This window comes from Rattus norvegicus, chromosome 6 (genome assembly GCF_036323735.1).
Source record: "Rattus norvegicus strain BN/NHsdMcwi chromosome 6, GRCr8, whole genome shotgun sequence".
Classification (NCBI taxonomy): domain Eukaryota; kingdom Metazoa; phylum Chordata; class Mammalia; order Rodentia; family Muridae; genus Rattus; species Rattus norvegicus.
In genome coordinates this window covers 128,900,211-128,925,409 of record NC_086024.1, presented here as the reverse complement: position 1 = coordinate 128,925,409, position 25,199 = coordinate 128,900,211, and the positions used below count along the sequence as shown (strand labels likewise).

The following is a 25,199-nucleotide window of genomic DNA, read 5'->3' as shown; positions in this document are numbered from 1 at the left end:
CCCAGAATGAACCCACATCCTCTGAAGCCCACCCTGTTCCCCTTCGTCTTCACTTACAACCAGGGAGAATTCTCCTCAGAATAGCCTGCTAGAGCTCCTTACTCTCTGTGCCTCTGCTCTCTTCTCTCCAGTGACCTGAATTTGCATTAACCTCTAACATCAGCTGTGTAAAACCTGTAATACTAGAACAGATGTAGGGCAACTCTCTGTCAAGATGCTGCCAGGAGGATTCAGGCTAACACAGCTTCTGTCCTGACTGTTGATGATCCCTTTAAGGAGGGGCTCAGTGCAGAACTGAGCAGCTTTTCACTAGTCATCACAGGACAGGGCAAGTTCAACTCAAGTTCAGAGAATTGTGGACCTTGGAGAATGCACAATGAACCCTAACCAACAACTCACAATGAAATGAGAGAAAAAGGACTGTGTAGGAATCTTGACTTCAGTCTACCACTACCCTGGCTGCACAGCAGGTACCACAGCACCACAAACTCCTTGTCTGTCCCCACCCCTTAGACCCAAGACTCAAGGCCAGCTGCTGTGGCCCATCACCTATCTCATGCATAAATGTCAGATCCAGATGCAGAGCAGCAGTGAATGAATGAATGCATGAATGTGTGAATGAATTCAGAATGGTGTTTGGGGCATTTATTAATGCTAATATAGTAAAAAATGAAGCCTCAGTCTTACGAGCAAGCCAAGATATTCACCAAGGCAGATGGGCCATGGAATAAAGAAAACAGAGCCTCAGCATGGAGGAGGCTCTGATGACAAGAGACTTCCAGGAAGCTAAGCTTCTGGGTGGGCTGGGCTTCTCTTGCTTCTTCCTTTTTGTTTCTTGTCTCAACTTTATTTGTAAAAACACTGTAGGACACTGGTTACCCGCAAATAGAGTGTAGGTAGGTGTGTGACAGCAGTCTGTCTGTCTTCACATTGACAAGAATCTTTTCTATGGGGCCTTGACAGGGTCCTGGGCACCTTTGGGAGCCTGAGCTGGTACTGAAGCTTGGGAGTTAGTTAGAGCTTTGGCCTCTGCCTTGGTTTGAACCTTGGGCTTAGCTTGGCAGAGGCTATGACCCTTGGCCATGTAGCTTTGACTCCTCTTCCCAAGCTTGGGGTGAATGATGAAAGTCAGATGCATGGCTGGGGCCCATTGGCATCTTGGGCTTGTTAGCCTGAGGATTCACAAGGGCCTTGATGGCCTCTGATCATGCATTCACTGCCTTTGCACTGTTGGCAGGCATCTTATTCAGGCCTTTCTTGTGTTTCTTGGCAAAGCGCATGTACCTCAGGAACTTGGAATCAACGCCCTTAAGAGATTTGTATCTTTGTGACGGGTTTCTTGATGCAATTTCTGTTGTCATTTGCAGGACTGGTTGTGTGTGGTGTGGTTCTTGGACTTGGCCATGTCTGCATGGTAAACTGTGGATCCTGAAGTGCCTGGGACCTAAAGAGAAAGCTCTTTTTCCTCTTCCTACACAGATATGAACTGAAGTCCAGAAAGTCCAGACTTCCCAAGGTCAAATAGAAGAATGGCATCAGGGAATATCTTGGCATGACAATAAGATCCGGAAATAAGTGATCCAAACAGAGTGAGCTAAGGCAGGGGAATTAGTTTAGAATATTGGGAGATGGAGATGGGTCAGGGAAGTGATTCTGATCTGTGGTAACATCATGGAACCTTAGGATGGGATCCCCAAAGTTGGGTATGTCAACCAGTTGTGGCATGTACATCCAGTCAATGACAAGCATAATATGTAAGTGGTGCAGGAGGCAGGAGAATACCTGCCTGTGAACTAGCCTTCTTGCTGGGAAAGTTTGACCAACACAACACAGCATTCCAGGAAGATGTAGGAAAATGAACCCCGGAGACAGCAAGAGCAGAAGTCAGGAAGATCCACATGAGCCAGAATTTAAGGGAATGACAAACTGAGCTGTGAAAAGGAACACAGTACCTGGGCTCTCAGGAGCTAAGAGCAAGGGCCAAGGTTTGAGGCAGGATACACTTGGTAAGTTAAAACAATGTGATGGTGAGGACAGATGTTTCCAGAAGGTGAACCAGAAGCAGATCATGCAATGCAGAGTGTAATGTTTCTCCTGCACAGGATAGGGCCATGACATGTCTCAGGGAGAATAGATGAATCACAGGGAAATTTATAAAGGAGTGTAAAGGCTCAATGAGTAAAGCCAAAGATAATTTGAGGATCTTAATAAAACACACTCTATTCTCCAATGTAGCTTTTTTGGGATGATTCAGAGGAAAGGATAAAGACTCCATCAGGACCCATGGAAGGGCCGTGTCCTATAGATCAAAGCTGAAAGGAGACAGAGCCAGAAGCTCTAGGTTCTGATCATCTTTGGAAGGATGTTAGGTTGTTGCCAGGTCAATCTAGTAAATGCATGGGGGCAGAGTTGGAGGCCAGGAATGAGGGGCAAAGAAAACCTGAACTTAGCCTCTCAGACCTCTTACAGGCACATTGACAATATGTCTGCAGGTCAATGAGAACCTGATAATCACATATTGCATTTCCTGCCAGTTGATAATGTCAAGCTTGTATGTCAATGTCAAGCTGAGGCATATTGGAATAAAAGGAAGGTGGTGCGTCTTAATGACAGTTCTAGTTCTGAGGTGGGAAAGCATCTTAAGGAAACAAGCAAGGTGAATAGAAGAGTTAGTTTGGAATGGGAAGAGTCCAGGATTAAGCAAGTCACAGAGACAGAGCAAACAAAAGAAAGGCAACCTTGAGAAGGTGAAAGTAGAAAACCAGAAAAAAATGGAAGTGGGAGTGCCTTGGGAAAGTGTCCACAGGAATGCTGCCGTGAGGAGGAGTCCATTATCACAGAAATTGAGAGACAGGGAGGGAAGCTCTGAGTGCTGTAGGGACAGAGTCTCAGTCTGAGGGTGTTCCAAAGAGAAAGACGTGTCAGAAAGAGGTTCAGCCTCACAGCAGACAAGCATCCCTTTACTTCAGATGGGGCATATAGGAGTGCAACAGAGAGCTGTCTGAAGCATTCAATGGGCATTTATTCCATAGACTCCAGGAGTCCAGAAAAACAGAGAGACAGCAGGCTCCAGTAATCCAATGAAAGATAGACAGTGATGAGTCAGCTACAAAATACCATTTAAGCATGTAGGTGCCTAGAGAAGAAAGGACAAAGTAGGGACATGCTTTAGGTATGGTTTCTATTGCATGATCAATAAGCAGGTTGGGGAGGAAGGAATTTCTGTGTCTTACATTATGTACACCATTAAAACGAAACATGGCATAAACCAGTAGGCAAAATCTGATGCCTCAGACATGGACATGTGACGTTTACTGGCTTCTTCATGTGGCTTGCTCAGCTTGCTTATTTATAAAGCCCCAGGACCACCAGCCCAGAGATCATACCACCTACAGTGCGCTGAGCCCTCTAATCTAATATAATTAAGAACTTTTCATTTGGGCTTGCCTACAATCAGATCTTATGAAGGCATTTGTCAATTAAATATCCTTCCTCTCAAGTTGGCTATATTTGTGTTGAGTTGACATAAAATTAGTCAGCATAGTGGAGAAGAACCAGCTAGAAAAACAACTCTAAAATATGGTAGGCAATGGCAGGCAGCTTTAAAAAAAATTGATCTACCCGAAGAAGGCTACAAAAATGGCACTTCAGTTGAGTTAGAGTCAAACATCAGTCAGGAAGCAGAGGTATCCTCAATTAAGAAAGATTTATTTGGGATGATATTGCCAATGTTCTCTCTCTCTCTCTCTCTCTCTCTCTCTCTCTCTCTCTCTCTCTATATATATATATATATATATATATATATATATATGTGTGTGTGTGTGTGTGTGTGTGTGTGTGTGTGTGTGTGTGTGCGTGCACATGCGCACGCGCATGCGTGTGCATGTGCCTGTGTGTCTATTTCACTGTGCATATTTCACTGTGCAGGTGAACAAGCAAAATGTCAGAGGTGATCTCTCTTTTTGGTATGAAGGGACCCTCCATAAATCTTTTTTCCCCACTCTATTGCTTCTTGTTAGAACATGCACTTCCAATGTGGGACAGCGACTTTGGACCTAACACTGTTGACACAAAACCCACAAATTTCATCCATAAAGGAATAAGACCCTTCATTCTGGAGCCATTTTGGGCGTCAACAGTGAGAGAACACAGATTTCCACTACACGAATTCCCCGTTCCAACATGGAAGCCGTCTCACAAACACTTTACAACTTTAAAAAAGAAAGTCAAAGATGAAGGAAAATTGAAAGGGCATGAGTGGACACCTGAGAGGCAGTTGCATCAGGATGGGGGAAGCTTCTCTCTAGGCACAAAAATCTATCAGCTACTGTTCTCAGAATTTGGGAGGCACCTAGTTATCTGCTGAGGTAACAGTTTCTATTGTCCCAGGCATTGGTTCTGACACACAGGGAGGCGAAACATGAATGTTCCATAGAGCCAAAACTGTAACTGAAATAGTCCACCCTGCCACAATTCCTAAAATAATGACTCTCAGATATTATTTATGGATGAAATGCCTAGATCACAAGGCATTTCAGATCATTTCTGCTAGCTTGTAACTCAACTATCTCATTTAAACTAGTCTAACTTCAGCCTTGAGGATGGTTACCTCCTCTTTCCCTGATCAGTCTCTTTAAAGTCCAGGGTGAATCTCTTCCCCCACCTGACTACCACAGAGTTCCTCTCCACACCTAAAGGCTCCCTTCCTATTTCCTGCCTCAGCTAATAGTCCCTCAGGTTTTTGTTGACAGGTGATGCCTCCATATATACAACAGACAAGAGATTCTCTTTACAGGGAACTTAGAGCATGATAAGGTCACAGGCCTCAGGATGGACAGTCAAGTCTCCAATCTCTCCACTGCACAGAAATTCTCAACAGCCAGCCACTCTCTGCAGACACAGCCTCTTTTTTGACTTCCTCCACTGCTAAGCACAGATGTCTTCCCGTCAGAAACAGCCTTTCTGGCAGAAAGGAGGGTAATATAGATGCAGGCAAAGGCCTGTAAACGTTGAGACGTGTTTATTTTTCTGTGAGTTTCCATAATGTGAGCAAGGATCACAGACATAGAGTTGCTGTGACGTGACTTGGGAATGCCAGAAGAAAGGTTAGCTACAGCTCTTCCTGGTGACAAGTGGGTCAGGGCTGGTGCCCTGTCTTTTGCCTTGACTGCTCACCTGTTCCAGACTGACCTTTGAATTGTTACAGAAACAGAAGCCACAGTGAGGACAATTGGGTCTCCTCTTTAGAACTCTACAGTGGTTTTCCCATCAGGAGGTGTTCTGCAATCTGTAGTCTGTAAGTCATATTCACCATAGACTATTGTATCTGTCCATCTCAAGTGTGAGCACAGAGCACAAGATGTCTTGATCAGCATTTTGTCATGTCAGGGAGGAGTCCCTTGGGATAAATGAACATTACTGTGGTAGAGGAAATGGCACATCAGAAAGACAATAACCCTGCACAGGACTCACCTAACAAGGATACTGGCAGCTGGCTTCGGGTCTGCAGATGATGTCCAAGAAACTTTATCTACCAGGACAGAGGCAGACGTCTTCTCAGGGTTGTGTTACTGGCTATGACCTACAGTCTTGTTTTGGGGGAGGTGAGAACCTATTCTTAGGCAATGGGGGTTGAATTAGGGGACATCGCTATAATGTGTAAAAATGTCTCTCTTGTCTGGATATTTAAGCCTATAGAAGACGCGGGGGCCATGGGCTAGGATCCTGGAAGGTGACTGGAGCCTGCTCTTTCTGACTCTCCACAGAGAGGAAGTACTAGTACAGATGTTGATAGAGGAGGCAGGACGGGTCAGAACTCTTACAGAGTCCCTCTGAGTAAGGTGGCATCACTACCATTCTCACAACAGGCAGGAGATGCCTTAGGGACAGGGACCACAATTTCCTAGTAAATCCATGGCCAAAAAGAATCGCTACATTCTCTCTTAGCAAGAAAAAGTAGACAACAACCCAGCCACAAATCCAGGTACTCTCCTACCCAAACAGAATAGCATGCTTTCTGTGGAAATCTTTTGCAAAATAAAATATTGTTGAATGCTCTTTCAGAAAATGGTTGCAGAGAATGAAGGTTTGTGAAGACCCAGGCTCTTCTGCAAGCATGTCACCTGCCCTGGGAACCTCAGGCAAAGCTCCGCCCCCTTCCTCCCCTACTCCCCATTCTCCTACACTATTCCAGTCTCCTCTCCACTCCATCTTCCCTTTGACTCCTTCATCCTACCCCCTCCCCCTCCCATTGCTTAGCCCCTTCTTCCTTGCTTTTTCTCATTTCTCCTCCTCCCATAACCCATCTGTCCCTTCTCTTCCCTATCTTTCCTGCCTTTCCATTCCTCTCTTATCTACTTCCCCTTCTAAACTCCAGTATAGGGTGGACAAAGGCTACAGATGAGCAGTCATGTTCACACAATCCTAGGATTCAACTGTGTTCACTAATGAAGGGGAGAATGGACAAATTAGACCTCTGGATATGCTCCACATTCATTCCCATATCTGTGGTGATCCAGACCCTTTCTCTAATTATGTCACTGGTCCATACAACAGCTCCCCATAAAGGTCCAGATATTTGCTTGCTGTCACACAGCCTTCTGTCAGACAAATTGAAGTCTGGTTCAGGTATCAGAGACATGAAAGAAATTTCTATTTCTTCCAGTCAGGAGGCCTTCCAAACCTGAGGCCATGTGGAATCCTGGCAGGATTGAAAGGACCTCCCCCAGTTGTTCTTTCTAATAGTGGTTCTTGGGTGTGACAGGACCTTGGCATTGAGCAAGAAGTCTCCAGTGTTTTCTCTCAATTAATCTCCCAACTCCCAGAAACATGCTCTAGAGTTAGTGTTACAAATTTCTTCTAAGATACCTAAAGACTGGTATTAGAGCTTCTTGATAGGAAGGGGAACAAGGTCAAAGGAAAAGGACTCCCTGCATTCTGTGGCCTTATGCCAATCCAGAAAGGGAGAAGAGACATTAAGAGTACACATGGCTTGTGCCCAGCTCTATGGTTTTTGCTTCCTAACTCTTTGAGCTTGGAATGACCCTTTCCCTTCTGGATGCTAGTTATCTTAAATAGAAAAAAATTGACTTCTGCACCCACATTTCATCCATGGTAGGAGGGAGCTCATGATGTAGTAATTCTGTCTAAGTCTCCAGAAAACCTCGTGTGGGAACTCCCAGAGGCAGGAAGGACAGCAGACCAGAACACATAGCAGACCATAGAAGATGGAGGAGATGGTGAGAGCACAAACCAAACTGGTTTTCCAAAACACAAACTCATGTTTTCTTTTGAGCCCAGAGGACAGAGAAGATGGCCTTCATTGCAGCTCTGTGCCTCCTGATGGCTGGGATCTGCCCTGCTGTCCTCTGCTGCTCAGATGTCACACTAGGAAGGCATACTGAAGTCCAGAAAGACCAAGACACCCGAAAACAACTGGACAGTCTAACACTGGATTCCTTCAACACTGACTTTGCCTTCAGCCTCTACAAGAAGCTGGCTTTAAGAACCCACATAAAAATATTGTCTTCTCCCCACTTGGCACCACAACTTCCTTGGCCTCCTTATGTCAAGGAGCAAAGGGCAACACCTTGCAAGAGATTCTAGAAGGTCTCAAGTTCAATCTCATAGAGAACCCTGAAGCAGACATCCACTAGGGCTTTGGTCACCTCCTACAGAGGATCAACTGGCCAGATGACCAGGTACAGATCAGCATAGGCAATGCCCTGTTTGTTGAAAAGCACCTGCAGATCCTGACTGAGTTCAAGGAGAAGGCAAGGGCTCTGTACCAGTTTGAGGCCTTCATGACTGACTTCCAGCAGCCCAGTGAGGCTGAAAAGCTCATCAATGACTATGTGAGCACTCAGATCCAGAGGAGGATCAACGAACTGGTCTGAGACCTGGAGGAGAGGACATCCATGGTGTTGGTGAATTACCTCCTTTTTAGAGGTGAGAGTCAACACTGGTTGGCAAGTGGAGAAAGAGGAAGTTTCCTGAGAACCCATGCCCTTGCAGTGACCACTGGAGAGGAGGAGCCCAGGGTCTCAGAGATATTGTGTTTAACTACTTCTTACACTAAGCCCTTACTTCTCCTGAGAATTATTTCAAATATTGATGTAATTCCTGAGACATGCCCAACAGAAACACTGAACTGTCAATCTAAGAAGCTTTATCTGGGCTGTGACCTAAACTTAGTGACTAGCACAATGCCATATCTTCTACAGACCTCCTGTGTAGGTCGAAGCCCTGGCTACTCCTACACTAATGGGATCCCTCAGTCTGGCCACAGCATTCATTTCTAGTATGTGCTTATATGAGGTATCCGTCCATCTGGAGAGCCTAGGTCTCCAACAGAGTCTCTGTGGAATTCTTGACTTAAAGGATCCAGCTACACTAATATTAAGGAGAAAGTAATCAAAAAGTACCCAAAACTAATGAAGAGCCCTCAGGGCAGCTCCTACATATGACTTCTCTCCTGAGCCTATAGTGTAATGAGCTACTTTTGTGCATGGAGAAGCAGGGACTGGGGAAAATTCATTAGAAAAGGGAAATGTCATCAGACAGTGTTCTGTGTTAATGTCTGGCTACTTCTTGGAATTTGATTTTTATATAAAATTGATATATGAAAGGACCAGAATTTCCAAGACACATTTCTGGACTAGGGAATCTGCTAGGACTTGGGTCCATGAAAGTTAGTGACTCAACTGGAGACATTATGGGTAAGTGTAGTTGGAGAAAATCCAAGGATTCCATACACACTACTCCCTGCCTGATAGAGATCAGGGAGCAAGGTGACATCCCAGAAATTGCTGCCTGATAGAAGTCATGATGTAACCAGACCATGGGTGGATTTGGTGCTAATTAAAGTTAGTCTAGGATAGAGGGAGATCAAACCTGGTTTCCAGTCAGAAAATCAAGGTGGCAATGGACATAAATGTAGGACAGCAGGTCAAAGCACAGAAGCACAAGAGAACAGCAGGACATGATGGCCTCAGAGCTGCTATGGCCTGGGAATGGTGGAAGCCATGTGACAGCTGAAGGGTTAGACTACAGGGCATGCCTTTCTCAACTCTCCCCAGGACACAAACTCAAGTCCTGCTTGGTGTTAGCTGGGATGTATGTTCAGGCTGTGAGAAGCCAAGAGTAAGAAATTCTTTCATCACCAAGTCCTAGTGTGTACATTTGTTCAGCAGACATGAACTAGAAATATGGGATAAGACTGAGCTGAACCTATGATTGTTGGTGTAGGCCATAGCCCGTGTGTAGGATAAGGACTCATACCCGTATTTTAGCCACAATCTATGGAATATTGAACTGATTGTGATATGGGAGAACCCAGTCCATGCTGTTCCCCCATCACCTGTCCCATAAGCCATTGCCTTCTAGACATGGTTCCTCTGAGGAAGCCAGGACCCTCTACTCTTTCCTGTCTCCAATCTCATCACATTCACTCTTGTCTCCCTTACACACTCCACCATAGATCCCTGACTGTGTCAGGAGGTCATGTAGCTAAGCTTTGGTTTTGGGGTTCCCTTTCCATCCTAAGCCTGGATCCCCATTATAAACAAGTTGTACAACTGCCAAGACTGTTCCAGTTTCGTCTATGCCACCCTTAGGGACATTCTGAGTGACTTAAGATGGATAGATTGCTGTCACAGCTCAAAAGCTGAGCACAGATGGGCAGGGAGAGAAGTGTTTCTGTGGCTGTTACATTCTGGTGATTTGCCTCATCTTTAGGCAAATGGAACGTGTCATTTGACCCTGATGACACATTCATGGGAAAACTCATATCGGACAAAAGGAGGCCTGTGAAGGAGCCCATGGAGAAAATTGAGAATCTGAGAATATCCTGCTTCCCAGATGAGGAGCTGAAATGTACTGTGGTGGAGCTGAATTATGAAGATGATGGCAAGGCCATGTTCATCCCCCCTGAGCAGGGCAAGATGGAGCAGGTGGAAGCCATCTTACAACCAGAGACCTTGAGGAAGGGGAAGGTGTCTCTGAGGCCCAGGTCCAGAGCTGTTATTGATCCCTGTCCTGCAGTTGTCCCGAGAGCCAGTGTCCCTGTACCTCAGAGTCTCACCTATTCCCAGTATAATGGTTAAAGTGTCAGCACGGTTCAGGTGGAGATGAATTGAATTCACCTCTGCTTGTCTGAGTTGCTTGGTGGGCTGATTTTACTGTGTTTTTGTTTGTTTGTTTGTTTACAAAACGAGATGAGATTGACCAAGGAGCTGAGGTTTCCTTTGTCTCTAACAGGCTAGAAATGACAAGAAAACTTAAATGTGTCTTTGGAAGGCAGAGGGAATTGTGGTGAGATATCAACTCTGAGAATCAGCTGTGCCCTGTGTAGCAGTTTCATCCACTTATCAGCCATTCATTCACCATCCATTGAATTGTCTAGAAGACCTACTATGGGCCAAGCTATGACTTAGACTTTGAAAGAGTATCACAGATGAATGGGCAAAAATTCTCATCCTTGTGAGTTATCTTGTAATTGAAGAAGAGACAGTGGAGAATGCTAATAGAACCCATCATTTTTTAATACATTAAACGTCAGGTTGAATGCAGTGGTAAGGTTGAGAATGACAACCAAGGGTAAGGAATGCTGGAGTCTGATGTGGTGTCCATTTGTGAATAATAGGGTCATTAGGTGATGTCTGAGGGTCAGCATGACAGGGAAGGGCTGCATTTTGTGGCTCTAGGAGGAAAACATTCTCAGTCAAGAAACAGCTAGTATTAAGACAGTTTGCCTGTCTAATGCAAATATCTCAAGCCCTGATGAATGATTCATACATTAGGAAGAGAAAAATCACATGGTTTGGCATGGGTGAAAGGAAGAATCCTCTCCAGCGAGAGGGCTGTATTGAATGCTGCCCTTCAGGCATAAGTTGTGTTGATTGGGCACAGGTTCTACTGGCTCTTCGATTTCTCCTTTATTCTCAGGAAGACAGATGAGCTCCACATACCCAAGTTCTCCTTATCCCAACACTACAGACTGGAGGACATCCTGCCAGAGCTGGGCATCAGGGAAGTCTTCTCCACACAGGCTGACCAGTCAGGGATCACAGGAACCAAGGACATAAGAGTGTCTCAGGTAAGACAAGGATCACAGAGTCATTCACTTTGGGTCCTGAATATAAACAGTGAAGGCCATGTGGGCATATGGGGATGTTCATTGTGTGATAAAACATGCATGCCTGATATCTCTCATCATAGGAGATATAAGTAATAGACGAGGTACTCCTCAGAGCAGCCAGCATCTCTACAACCTCAGGACTGGAACTCATCCAGAAGTCAATAGAAGGGAAAGTGACTGTGCTTGGTTTTAGATCTAAACATGTGCAGGGTCCCAACCTGTGCTACACAGAAGAGCTCCCCACAGTCCAATGCAGGGACAACCACAATTCAGTTTCAGCACACTCATAATCCACCGCAGGGCCAGCCACAATCCCCTGCAGGGCCTTAGCTTCTTCAAAGCAGTGTTAGACCAATACTATTTGACCAGCACATGTAATCATGTCTGTAAAGGTAGTAGAAAGGGATCAATGGCAATTCTAATGGACAAAAAAAATCCCTAAGAATAGGAGAGACGATGGATGCTCTTAAACCCTCATAAAACATTTAGGTGTGCAACCTGTTGGTGCCTAGTATTCTGTCCAGGGCCCACACAGAGCCTTGGGCTACGATCTGTACCACCTGGCAATTGTAGTCTGGAAATGTGAAGCCAGGCCCTGTGCAAAGCTGGTATACATCACAAGGAGTTTGGAGCAGGAAAGATGATGAAACTTGTTGTAGAAAATATATAATCCCGGCCAAGGATTTTGTCCCATCTTAGCAATTTAAATTTCTCTATGAAAGACCTGTATAACCTTTATATTTGCAATAACCCTTAGATAGCACAATAGCCGCCAGTGGCTTAGCCTCTACACAATTAGAATCTACTTTCCTATCAAAACCCAGAGTTATTACTTACTACCTTGCATCTGGGCTTCTCTTAACTCCAATTGGACAGCCCTCAGGGCTACATTTTCTTGAATATGGACCCATGGGGATTTACTCCCTTCTTTCTCCTGCAGTTCTTCTTCCCTATGGTTCTCCTTGGACACCCACGCCAGAGAACCTACACCCCAATTACGTATTTTCTGCTCAACTATTGCCTGTTGTCATCTTTATTTGTCAATCAGAAATAACTTGGAGACAGGGTCATGTAGCTTCTAAGTTCAGAGACCCTCTCTTCTCTGGAACAACCCAGTTCTGGGGGCCTGCTCTTAGCATTACATAGATAGTAAAAGGCCAAACCTCAGCAGAAACCTGAGCTGTCGGCAAGCACACTGCCTGATCCCTGTGGGGCTCTTGGGAAGCTGCCTGTGGGGAAATTTCAATCACTACCTAATCCTGTCCTCCTGTTTTAGTGGGTTTGAGGGCAGCACAGTTTTAGACACTGAGCAGATCAGGACATGCCTCATCTCACACCCTGAGTAGAAGCTTGGAACACCAGGGTTAAAGTTCATGGAAGGAGCAAAGATAATCACCAGTTGATGAGGCCAGCCCTCACTGCTTGCTCCAGACCCCTTTCCTGCTCTCCATGGTATCCAGTGAGTAATGTGTTTCTCTCTCCACAGATGGTCCAAAAGGCTGTGCTAGACATGACTGAGTCAAGCACAGAAGCCAATGCAAACACAAGAGTCAAATACAACTTCCTCTCTACAAAAATTAACCAGACAATTCTTGAAATTAACAGGGAATTATTGTACGTTGTTTTAAAACCAGGATCTATGCTTGTCCACTTTATGCCTAAGGTTGTCAACCCTTTAGAAAACTAGAACTGCCCAAGTGGTGGGCTTCTTTCCAAGTCTATGTCCTTTTTGACTTCCATCCTCTGATTGGCTGTAACATGCTTGTAATTGTTCAGTGACCTTGATAACTTTAGTGGTCATACATTCACGGGAGCTTGTGGATGGTCTGTGACAGGATCCCAGTCCTGTTGGCATCACTAGCTCATCTTCCCGAGACTGAAATCTTCTTCATCATCACCACCCAAAATGAAAGAATAGTAACAAATGGTCAATAAACATACAACTGCACAGAACGTGTCTAGGCAGTGTTCCCTCAGCTCCTGTTGGCAGGGGGTGGCCTCTACTGACAACAGGAACATGGAGATTGTCACTTGCACTCTGTGACTCCTGTGATTCACCTGCCATTATGAGTCACTTTCATTGATGAGGAAATTGAGGCACCCAAAACCTCACTCATTTCCCCATGAATCACAGCTAGACATTATGGATTTCAAAGTTCTCTGATGCCACAGGGACAACCTTCACCAAGTCAAGAGTCTGGTCCTGAGGCATCACAATAATGGTGACAAGACTCTGGATGCTTCACAGAAAGCACACAAAGAGACCTGGGTTTAGAAGGTAAGAGCTGGGGTGATAGTGATGGTGATGGTGATGATGGTGGTGGTGGTGGTAGTGAGGTGAGGAAGAGGAGGAGGAGAAAGAGGAGGCAGTGATGGTAGTCAGATAACCAAAAAGAATATCTTGTGTAGGACAAAGAACAATGAAGCTATTTCTTAGAATCTGAGATGAGGTCCATTTAGGAAAAGTGCAGAAAAGACACTAGATGATAAAGAGCCTGGTCCTGTGAGATCCTCTAATGTTTCAGAGCCACAAGGAGCTTTGCAGGAGTCAACCATGACTCCTGTCTTAGGAATAAATATGTGTGGCTACCATGCAGAAGGCATGTGGAATGTCATTGGGGGAAGCTTCAGGGAATATCAGAAACAAATCTGGACAGAGGAGTGGCTGATTCAGCTCAAGGGTTGGGGTAGGTTAGCTCCTAGATAGAGGAGGAGAGGAGACCAAGGTGCATTTGTGCGGAGTGCTGGGTGTCTTGCAGCTGCATGGGACCTGTGGGTCATACCAGCTTCTCCCTCACAAGAGCTCCTCCTCAGGGAAGAGTGGTAGCCTTTCCCTATGTTCCCAGCTAAACAACTGCACAGGAGAGATAGACACCTCCAACTTCATTACCCAAAAGGAAAAGGGCACTAGCAAAGGATCAATAAACATGTGACTGCACTGAGTGTGACAGTATTTATTCAAGTCCTGTTGGCAGAGAGTAGCCTCTGGTGACAACAGGGCAGTAGAGATTGTCACTCACATTCTGTGATTCCTGTGATGGTTCTCTGTGCTACATGATATCATCGGTATCTTCTATGGAAGAGGTAACTGTGGCACAGAACTTAGTCATTTCCCTATGACACACAGCTAGAATTTATGACACTACAAGTTTCCTGATGCTACAGAGGCAAACTTCGCCAAACCCTGAGTCTGCTCATGAGCTATCATGAGCTGGTGGTAGGCAGGCGGATGAAAAAAGGAGACTCCTGATATGTCACAGAGAACAAAAAAAAGACCTGGAATGAGGAGGGGAGTTATGTCATGAGGTCAGAGGAAGAAGAAAAGGAGGTCAAAAGACCAGGAAGGGTATTTTGTGTAGAGCAAAGGACACTGGAGGCATTTCTAAGAATCTGCGAGGTCAGTTTAGGAAGAGGGCATCACCATCACTCACAGGGCAAAGACCCTGGCCCTGTGATAACTTCTGGTGACTCAAAGACATGAGAGTGTTGAAAGGGTCAATCACTGCTCTTGTCTTGAACATGTAAACATGAAAGGCTACAGTGCAGAGAAATGGTAGTGAGGATTGTTACTGAGGCAAGTCTTAGGAAACATCAGGATAGATTTGGAGAGAAGAGTGGGTGATTAAGCTCAAGGGGTAAGCCATGTAACTAGATAGAGGAGGAGAAGAGGGCAAAGTGCATTCCTGTGGAGTGCTGGGTGTCCATGGAGAATCCTGTGAGCCTGCAAACACAGCCACAGGCCTGTAGGCAGAGGGAAAGGGATCTCTCCAGGTTGAGAGAGCTGATCCTCAAGGCTCCTGAAAACTCACAGTGGTGAACAGAGGATCACACACACAGTATTACTTCCCAGTGATCACTGAGGGGCCACAAACAGGACCATGGGATAAGAGAAGGGAGAAATCTATTGTAAGCACACAAGTGTCACCACAATGACAATGTGCCTAACTGTCAGTCAAGGCCCTGAACTGGATACCACATGTACTCCATGGGCATTGACCTGGCCCATCTATATCCTTCCATCCATTTGACTCTTTAATGAGGTACCTAAGGAGCCTATGGTTGAATAAATCTCATGATGCCCATGCAATGGGTCTGAAAGTTGTAGCCAAAGTGTTAGTCCATCTCTTAACCAAGTCTGGAATCCAGATATCAGGGTTTACTTCTCATTCCTTGGGGGCTAATGTTTTGCATGCATAATGACAATCAAATATTGTCTTGGTGAAGAAGTGGAGAGACCCAGAGTGCAACAGAGGTGACAGACTATGGAGGGGAAAGATAGGTGCCTGCAAAGAGTGCTGTTCAGTGAGGTTCAATGCCTGGGAACTTCCTCCATCGCTCAGTGGTTTCTACACACTGATCATCCATTTCTTAAAATGTAACAAAGGGAAGCCGCTGAGGGGTGGAGTCTCAAGCTCACCATATGCCTTGCTTTAATTGCTTCAGTCTCGTGACCCACCAGGACTAATGAAACTCTGACATATAGTCACCTTGAGGCTTTACCCCAACTATCTGACAGGTCATTGCCAAGATCACATATCTACACATCAATGATCAGAGAATGTCTCTCGTGCACAATGTGGGATAGAGAGAAAGAGCTATAATAACCATCAGCATCCTGGCTGCCACTTTCACCCTCACACTACTGCAACCCCCAAGGCTACATCATAGGAACTGACTGAAAATGCAGGCATATGTCCTGAACTTGTTCTTCCAAGTGATGTGTAGTTGCAGGGCCAGAATAAACAGCCTTCCTGTACTGCAGTAGAAATGGAGAATGGTGAAGCATCTTTGGAGAGGTTGATGTAGAAATCACACCGTAGACAGGTACTCAGAGCATCAGGAAGCAGGGACAGCAAGGATGTGTCAGGCAGTGCAGCCAGCATCCCCCATGCTTCTTCATAGTTGGAAAAGGGCTGTGACACCAGTGTACACCAACAGGTGAATGGACAAGTAGAGCTTGTTCAGGCTACACACACACACACACACACACACACACACACACACACACACACACACACATATATATATATATACACACACATTTATATATTGCTAATAAATTGAAAATGGACGAATCTGCTGTTGGATGTCAGGTTGATCCATTATTAGAGTCTTGCACAGTTTTGACTCAAACAAGGAACACTTGGCCTTGAACTTGAACAATTTGAGGTGTTACAAGCAGAAAATAAAAGAAGACATATATAGGCCTGTCGTAGCAAACCCACATGTTTCCCAGAGAAATGGCTGAGGCTGCTGGGGATCAGGTAGACTGCCTAGGGCTGCTGGCAGGAGGAGCAGGAAGAACAGGACACCTGGCTCACACACTCCTCTCTGCCCTTAGTCAGCCAGGTCACTGTCACTCCTTCCCTGGTCCCCTGGACAGCTGAGGAAGGAGGAGGGATGCAGTTGCTAAGGTTCATCCTCTTCCTTAAAGTTCAAACTAAGTGTTCAGCATCCGAGTGTCAGGTCCTGCCAATTGTCATCCTCCATCATTAGATTGATATGCACCCTGCCATCACAGTGTTAAAAGCACCCAAGACCAGAGGGATGGGCAGGCAGGACATGTTTAACAACCATGAACTCTCTAGAGATAAGTCTTGTCAGTCTCAGGAATGAGCAGCATTTGTCCACAATGTGCTGGGCAGAAAGGGAAATCAGAAGAGGTTGGCTTCCTGCATTTTCTAGTGACTGAGGATGTATGTGTCACTAAATGTGACCTTCATGTCATCCAGCAACAGAGAAGAGGCAGGAGTCGAAACTGAGGCTCAAGAGTATATTGATCAGCAAATAAGAGTTTGTTTTGGTTGGTAGTCTAGGCCCTAGAGCTCTAGACTGTCTGGTTGGTTGATATTGTTGTTCTTCCTGTGGGAATGCAAATCCCTTCAGCTCCTTAAGTCCTTTCTCTAACTCCTGCATTGACGTCTTCATGCTCAGCCCATTGGTTAGCTGCAAGCATCCTCATCTGTATCACTGAGGCTCTGGCAGAGCTTCTCAGGGGACAGCTATATCAGGCAAGCACTTCTTGGCATCAGCAATAGTGACTAGGTTTGGTGGCTCCATATGGGATGGATCCCCAGGTGGGTCGTCTCTGGATGGCCTTTCTTCAGGCTCTGCTCCACTCATTGTCCCTGTCTTTCCTCACATGGGCATTTTGTTCCCTCTTCTAAGAAGGACTGATGCATGCACATTTTGGTCTTCTTTCCTTTTAAAATTCATGTGGTCTGTGAATTATATCTTGGGTATTCCAAGCTTGTGGGCTTATACTCAGTTATCAGTGAGTGCATTCCACGTGTGTTCTTTTGTGGCTGGGTTGCCTCACTCAGGATGATATTCTTAATTCCGTCCATCTGCCAAAGAATTTCGTAAAGTCATTGTTTTAATAGCTAATTAGTATTCCATAGTGTAAATGTACCATATTTTCTGTATCCTTTCCTCTGTTGAAGGACATCTGGGTTCTTTCCAGATCCTGGCTATTATAAATAAGGCTGCTCTGAACATAGTGGAACATGTGTCCTTGTTACATGTTGGAGGATATTTTGGGTATATACCTAGAATACACATGGGGGCACCCATGGCTCCAGCTGCATATGTATCAGGAGATGCACTTATCTGACATCAATGGGAAGGGAGGACATTGGTCCTGTGAAAGCTCGATGGCCCAGTGCAGGGGAGTGCTAGGGCCATATGGTTGGAGTAGGTAGTTGATTGGGTCACCCTCATTAAAGCAGGCAGGGGCCAATGGGATAGGGTGTTTCCAGATGGGAATCTGGAAAAGAGGATAACATTTGAAATGTAAATAAATATATCAAATAAAAAATATAAACACACACACACAAACACACAACACACACACACACACACACACACACACACACACACACACACACACACACAGGAGTTTGTTTTGACACACCCTGTTCCAAAAGTACCCTGCTCTCCAGTTGTCATCTGAAAGGGCAGGGTAGGACTACTGTCGGGTGGATATTTGTGCTGTGGACCTTGAGTCAGGTGCAGCCTCCACACCCTCTCTGTACATGCAGCAGTTCAGCATCCCATTGTCTCCCTGTGGACAGACCCCTGTCCATGCTGACCCTTGAGACTTTTTAGTTCCTTGGAAGGTTCATAGAAAATATTCACTTCAAGAGAATGTGATCCTTGGATGCCCAGCCAGCTAAAAAGGACACAGTCTACCACAACTAATTGTCCTATGTACACACACACACACACACACACACACACACACACACACACACACACACGAGACATAAAAATGCTGTTCTAAAACTACCCAGCAGCACACCAAGGGAGTGGAAAGAGGGAAGAGTGATGCAGGCTCACCCTTGCTGTGAACACCCAGAATGAGCCCACATCCTCTGCTCTCCTTTCTCTTCGCTTCCCTTCAGGGAGGATTCTCCTCAGGGCAGCCTGCTGGAGCTCCTCACTCTCTGCCTCTGCTCTTTTCCCTCCAGTTACCTGCATTTGCATTAACTTCTGACATCATAGGATTGTAATACCTACAATCCTAGAACAAGATGTAGGGCAACTGTCTGTCAAAATGCTGCCAGGAGGATTCAGGCTAACATGGCTGACTGTGGATGGTCCCTTTAAGGAGGGGCTCATTGCAGAACTGAGCAGCTTTTCACTAGTCATCACAGGACAGGACAGGTTCAGCTCAAGTTCAGAGATTTGTGGACCTTGGAGAATGCATTGTCCACAATGAACTCTTACCAAGAAATCACAAAGAGAAAAAGAACTGGATAGGAATCTCAACTACAGATGGTCTGACATCACTCAGACTACACAGCAGGTACCACAGCACCACAATCTCCAGGTGTCTGCTCCCAACCCCTAGACCCAAGCCTCAAGGCCGGCTGCTGTGGCCCTTCACCTATCTCATGCATAAATGTCAGATCCTGATGCAGAGCAGCAGTGAATGAATGAATGCGAGAATGTGTGAATGAATTCAGAATGGTGTTTGGGGAGTTTATGAATGCTAATATAATAAAAAAATTAAGCCCCAGTCTTACAATGAAAGCAAGATATTCACCAAGGCAGATGGCCAAGGAATGAAGAAAACAGAGCCTCAGCATGGAGGAGGCTCTGAAGACAAGAGGCTTCCAGGAAGCTAAGCTTCTGGGTGGGCTGGGAGTCTCTTGCTTCTTCCTTTTTGTTTCTTGTCTCAACTTGATTAGTAAAACACTGTAGGATACAGGTCATCTGCAAATAGTGTGTAGGTAGGTGTGTGACAGCAGTCTGTCTGTCTTCACAGGAACCTTATCTATGGGGCCTTGACAGGGGCCTGGGCACCTTTGGGAGCCTGAGCTGGACCTGATGCCTAGGCCTTAGCTAGAGCTTTGGCCTCTGCTTTTGTGTGAACCTTGGGCTTGGCTTGGCAGAGCCTATGACCCTTGGCCATGTAGCTTCGAATCCTCCTCCAAAGGATGGGGTGAGCGATAAAGTCAGATGGCTAAGTTTATAGCTGGGGCCCTTTGGCATCTTGGACTTGTTGGCCTGAGGCTTCACAAGGGCCTTGATGGCCTCTGTGCATGCATTCACTGCCTTTGAATTGTTGGTCTGCATTTTATTCAGGCCTTACTTGTGATTATTGGCAAAGCACACGTTCCTCAGGAACTTGGAGTCAACACCCTTAAGAGATGTAAAGCTTCGTGATGGGGTTTCTTGATGCAATTTCTGTATCATTTCCAGGACTGGTTGTGTGTGGTGTGATTATTGGACTTGGCCATGTCTGCATGGTAAACTGTGGATCCCACAGTGCCTGGGACCTGAAAAGAAAGCTCCTTTGCATGTTGGGGATTTAGCTCAGTGGTAGAGCGCTTGCCTAGCAAACACAAGGCCCTGGGTTTGGTCCCCAGGTCTGAAAAGAAAAAAAAAAAGAAAGCTCCTTTGCCTGTTCCTACACAGATATGAACTGAAGTCCAGAAAGTCCAGACTTCCCAAGGTCAAATAGAAGAATGGCATCAGGGAATATCTTGGCACGACAATAAGATCTGGAAATAAGTGATCCAAACTGAGTGAGCTAAGGCAGGGGAATTAGTTTAGAATATTTGGAGATGGAGATAGGTCAGGGAAATGACTCTTATCTGTGGTAACATCATGGATCCCTAGGTTGTTATGCCCAAAGTTGGGTACATGAACCAGTTGTGGCATGTATGTCCAGTCAATGACAACCATAAGATGTAAGCAGTGTAGGAGACAGGAGAGTACCTCCCTGTGAACTAGCCTTCTTGCTAGGAAAGCTTGACCAACATAACACAGCATTCCAGAAGGGTGTAGGAAAATGAACCCTGGAGACAGCAAGAGCAGAAATCAGGTAGATCCACATGAGCCAGAATTTAAGGGAATGAGAAACTGAGCTGTGAAATGGGGCACAGTACTGGGGCGCTCAGGATCTGAGTGCCCAGGCCGATGTCTTGAGATGGAATACATTTGTAAGTTAGAGCAATGGAAAGGAGAGGACAGATGTTTCCAGAAGGTGAACAGGAGCAGATCATGCAGTGCAGAGTGTAATGTTTCTCCTGCACAGGATAGGTCTGTGATATGTCTCAGTGAGAGAAGAGCCACAAGGATCTTTATAAAGGAGTCTAAGGGCTCAGTGAGTGGAGCAAAAGGTAAGTTGAGGATCTTAATAAAACACACTCCATGCTCCAATGCAATTGTTTTGGGATGATTCAGAAGAAAGGTTAAAGACTCCATCAGGACCCATGGAAGGGCTGTGTCCTGTAGATCAAAGCTGAAGGGAGAGGGAGACAGAAGCTCTAAGTTCTGATCATCTTCGGGAGGATGTTAGGTTGTTGTCAGGTCAATCTTGTAAATGCATGGGGAAGAGTTGGAGGCCAGGAATGAAGGGCAAAGGAAGACTGAAGCTAGCCTCTCAGACCACTCACAGGCACATTGACAGAATATGTGCAGGTAAATGAGAACCTGATAATCACACATGGCATTTCCTGCCTGTTGATAATGTCAAGCTTGTATAGGGGCAGAAGCATATTGGAGTAAAGAGAAGGTGGTGAGTCTTAATGACAGTTCCAGTTCTGGGGATGGAAAGTGACTTAAGGTGACAAGCAAGTGGAGTAGAAGACTTAAGTTTGGAATGGGAAGAGTTCAGGGTTCAGCATGTCACAGAGACAGAGAAAACAGAAGAATGGCAACCTTGAAAAGGTGGCAGCAGAGAACTTAAGAGGAAAAAGGAAGGTGGAGAGACATGAGAAAGTGTGTAAAGGAATGCCACCATGAAGAGGAGTCCATTAGCATAGAAATTGAGAGACAGCTAGGGAAGAAGCTCTGAGTGCTGTAGGGACAGAGTCTCAGTCTGAGGGTGTTCCAAAGAGAAAGACTTGTCAGAAAGAAGCTCAGCGTCACAGGGGACAAGCATCCCTTTACTTCAGATGGGGAATATAGGAGTGCAACGAGGAGCTGTCTGAAGCATTGACGGGCATTTATTCCATAGGATCCAGGAGTCCAGAAAAACAGAGAGACAGCAGGCTCCAGTAATCCAATGAAAGATAGGCAGTGATGAGTCAGCTACAAAATGCCACTTAAGCATGTAGGTGTCTAGAGAAGAGAGGACAAAGTAAGGGAATGCCTCAGTTATAGTTTCTATTGCTGTCATGAAACACCATGACCAGTAAGCAAGTTGGGGAGGAAGGGGTTTCTGTATATTAAACAGTGTTTACCATTAAGGAGAATCAGGACAGAAAGCCAAACAGGTCAGAAAGCAGTAGGCAGAAGCTGTTACAGCAGTTATGGAGGGGTGCTGCTTACTGGCTTACTTCACATGGCTTGCTCTGCCTCCTTATTTATAAAAGCCCAGGACCATGAGCCAGAGATGATAGCACCCTCATTGGCTGAGCTCTCTAATTTAACATAATTAAAAATATATCCTATGTGCTTGCCTGGAACCAGACCTTACATAGGCATTTGTCGTTTAAGATTACATTTTCTCAACTCAGGCTAGTTGTGTTGATTTGAAATAAATCTAGTAAGCACAGAGGAGGAGAAAACCAGCTAGAAAGGCCAACTCTAAACAGGGAGGGCGAATATGGTGGGCAACAGCATGCAGCCAAACAAAGTCATCTTCCCTGGGAAGTGTATAAAAATGGCACTTCGTTTTAGTTAGAGTCAAACATTAGCCAGGAAGCAGTGATGCATCAAAATGGACAATAACCTGGTAAAAAAATTTATTAGAGATGAAATTTGCCAATGTACCCCTCTCTCTCTCTCTCTCTCTCTCTCTCTCTCTCTCTCTCTCTCTCTCCCACTCTCCCCAACACACCTCTGTGTGTGTATGCATGTGTGTGTATGAGTGTATGTGTCTGTGTGTAGCTGTATGTGTGTGTGTGTATGTGTATGTATGTGTGTCTGTATCTGTGTCTGTGTCAGTGTGCAGGAGAACAAGCAAAGTATCAGAGGAACAAACAGATATTTCTTTGACAGCAGGTAGGCAGGTGTGAGCCGATTCAGGTTATCTAAATTGAAGCAGACTTAGGTGTCCCTTCCTGAAGTAGCAGAATTGTGGGGATGTTAGGGTGCTTCCTGGAAAACAGGAATGGTCATAGGTGATCTACATTTTTGGCATGAAGTGACCCACTATAAATCTTATTTTCCCCACCATATTGCTTCTTCTTAGAACGTGCACTTCTAATATGGGACAGCAACTTTGGGAATAAAAAGGTGTTACTGAGTATCTAACAGCACTGTTGACACAAAATTTACAACTCTCATCCAAAAGGGAAAAAGAACCTTCATTCCTGAGCCATTTTGGGTGACAGCAGTCAGAGAACACAGATTTCCATTACATGAATTCCCTGTTCCTATGTGGAAGCAGTCTCATCGATACTTTACAGTTTTAAAAAAGAAAGTCACAGATGAAGGCAAGTTGAAAGGGCATGGGTGGATGCCTGAGAGGCAGCCTCGACAAGATGGGGGAAGCTCATCAAGGCTCAAACCATCATGAGCTGCCATTCTTAGCATTTGGGGTGCACCTAGTTGTCTGCTGAGGTAATCGTTTCTGTTGTCACAGGCTTTGGTTCTGACATACAGAAAGCAAAACATCAAACCAAAACTGTAACTGTGAACTGTCCAATATACCACAGTTCCCAAAATAATGATTCTGAGACATTATTTATGAATAAAATGCCTGAGTCACAAGCTTTGTATCACTTCTCCTACCTTGTAACCCAATTATCTCATTTGAACTAGTCTAAATTCTGCCATGAAGCTGCTTACCTCTCCTTTTCCTGATCTGTCTCCTCAAAGTCCAGGCAGACTCTCTTCCTGAACCTGACTCAATCAGAGAGTTCCTCTCTCTACCAAATGTCTCACCTCCTATTTCCTGCCTCAGCTAATAGTCCCTCAGGTTTTGGTTGAAAAGGGATGGTTCTGTACATAGAGTAGGCAAGAGATTCTCTTTACAGGGAACTTCAAGCAAGATAGGTCTTAGGTCTTAGGCCTCAGGATATATCCTCCAGACTCCATTCTCTCCATTGAACAGAAATTCTAACGAGGCAGGTACTCTCTGCAGACACAGGCTCTTTTCGATTTCCTCCACTGCCAAGCACAGGCGGCCTCCCTTAAGAAATAGCCTTTCTGGCAGAAAGGAAGGTAATATAGATGCAGGCAAAGGCCTGTAAACATTGAGACATGTGTTTATTATTCTGTGAGTTTCCATAATGAGACCAAGGAGCACAGACATAGAGTTGTATCCTTTGTGAAGTAACTTGGGAAGATTCGTCTCTTCTCTTCCTTGTGACAAGTGGGTCAGGGCTGATGCCCTGTCTTTGGCTTTGACTACTCACCAGTTCCAGACTGACCTTTAAGCTATTACAGAAACAGAAGTTGGCCTCTAGTTTAGAATGCTATTAGTGGATTTCCCACCAGGTCGTGTTCTGCAATATAAAGCCTGTAGTCACTCTCACCATAAATCATCCTGTCTGTCCATCTCAAATATGAGCACAGAACCCAGGATGTCTTGATTAGCATTTTGTAACAGCAGGGAGGAGTCCCTGGAGATGAATGCACATTGGTGTGGTAGAGGAAAAAGCACACCAGAAAGACAGCAACGCTGCACTGGACTCACCTAACAAGGATACTGGCAGCTGGCATCGTGTCTGCAGGTAATCTTCAGAAAACCTTCTATCTGGGGACAGAGACAGAAGTCTTCTCAAGGTTGTGTTACTGGCTGTGACTTGCAGTCTTGGTTTGGGTGGTGAGAAGTTATTCTTAGACAATGGGGGTTGAGTCAGGGGACATGTCTGTAATGTATAGAAACTTCACTCTCGTCTAGATCATCAAGGCTATAGAAGTTGCAGGTGCCATGGGCTATGCTACTGGAAAGTGAGAGGAGCCTGTTCCTTCTGGCCTTCCACAGAGGAAGTACTGAGACCAGGCCTAGCTCAGATGTTGATATAATGGCCAGGAGTGAACAGGATAATTAGAGAATTCATCTAGGAGAGGTGGCCTCACTGCCACACTCACTTAAGACAGGAGATACCTTGGGGTCATGGACCACAATATTCCCTGGGAAATCCATGGCTAAGAAGGTCGACATTCTCACCTAGCAAGAAAACGAAGTCAACAGCTCAGCCATTCTACACCTTTTCAGTCTCCTCTCCCCTCCATTTTCCTTTTGGCTCTCTCATCCTACTCCTTCTTCCCTCTTTTATTGCCCTACCCCCTCTTCCTTGCACTTTTCCACTCCTCTTTCTCCCACAACTCATTTTGTCCCCTTTCTTCTCTATCCTTCCTTGCCTTTCCATTCCTCTCTCTCATCTACTTTCCCATCTCAACTCTTGTACAGTGTGGACAAAAGTTGCGAATGGGAGGCTACGTTTATCATTATCAAAAAGTTAAGTGTGTTCTTTACTGAAGGGGAGTATAGAAGACTTAGCCTTCTAGACATGCTCCACATCCTCTCCAAAATCCGTAATGAGCCAGTCACTTTTCCCAATCATGTCAATGGGGCACACAACAGGCTGCCTACAGAGAACTAGATATTTGCTTGCCACCACACAGCCACACTGTCGGACAAATTAAAATCTGGTAC

The 25,199-nt window shown here is 45.3% G+C and overlaps 1 pseudogene; it reads left to right on the top strand.

Annotated features, from left to right (window-relative positions):
• Positions 1–7,311: 7,311 nt before the first annotated feature.
• On the top strand, positions 7,312–13,124 carry Serpina3bl-ps1 (serine (or cysteine) peptidase inhibitor, clade A, member 3B like, pseudogene 1; annotated as a pseudogene).
• The last annotated feature ends 12,075 nt before the right edge of the window (positions 13,125–25,199 follow it).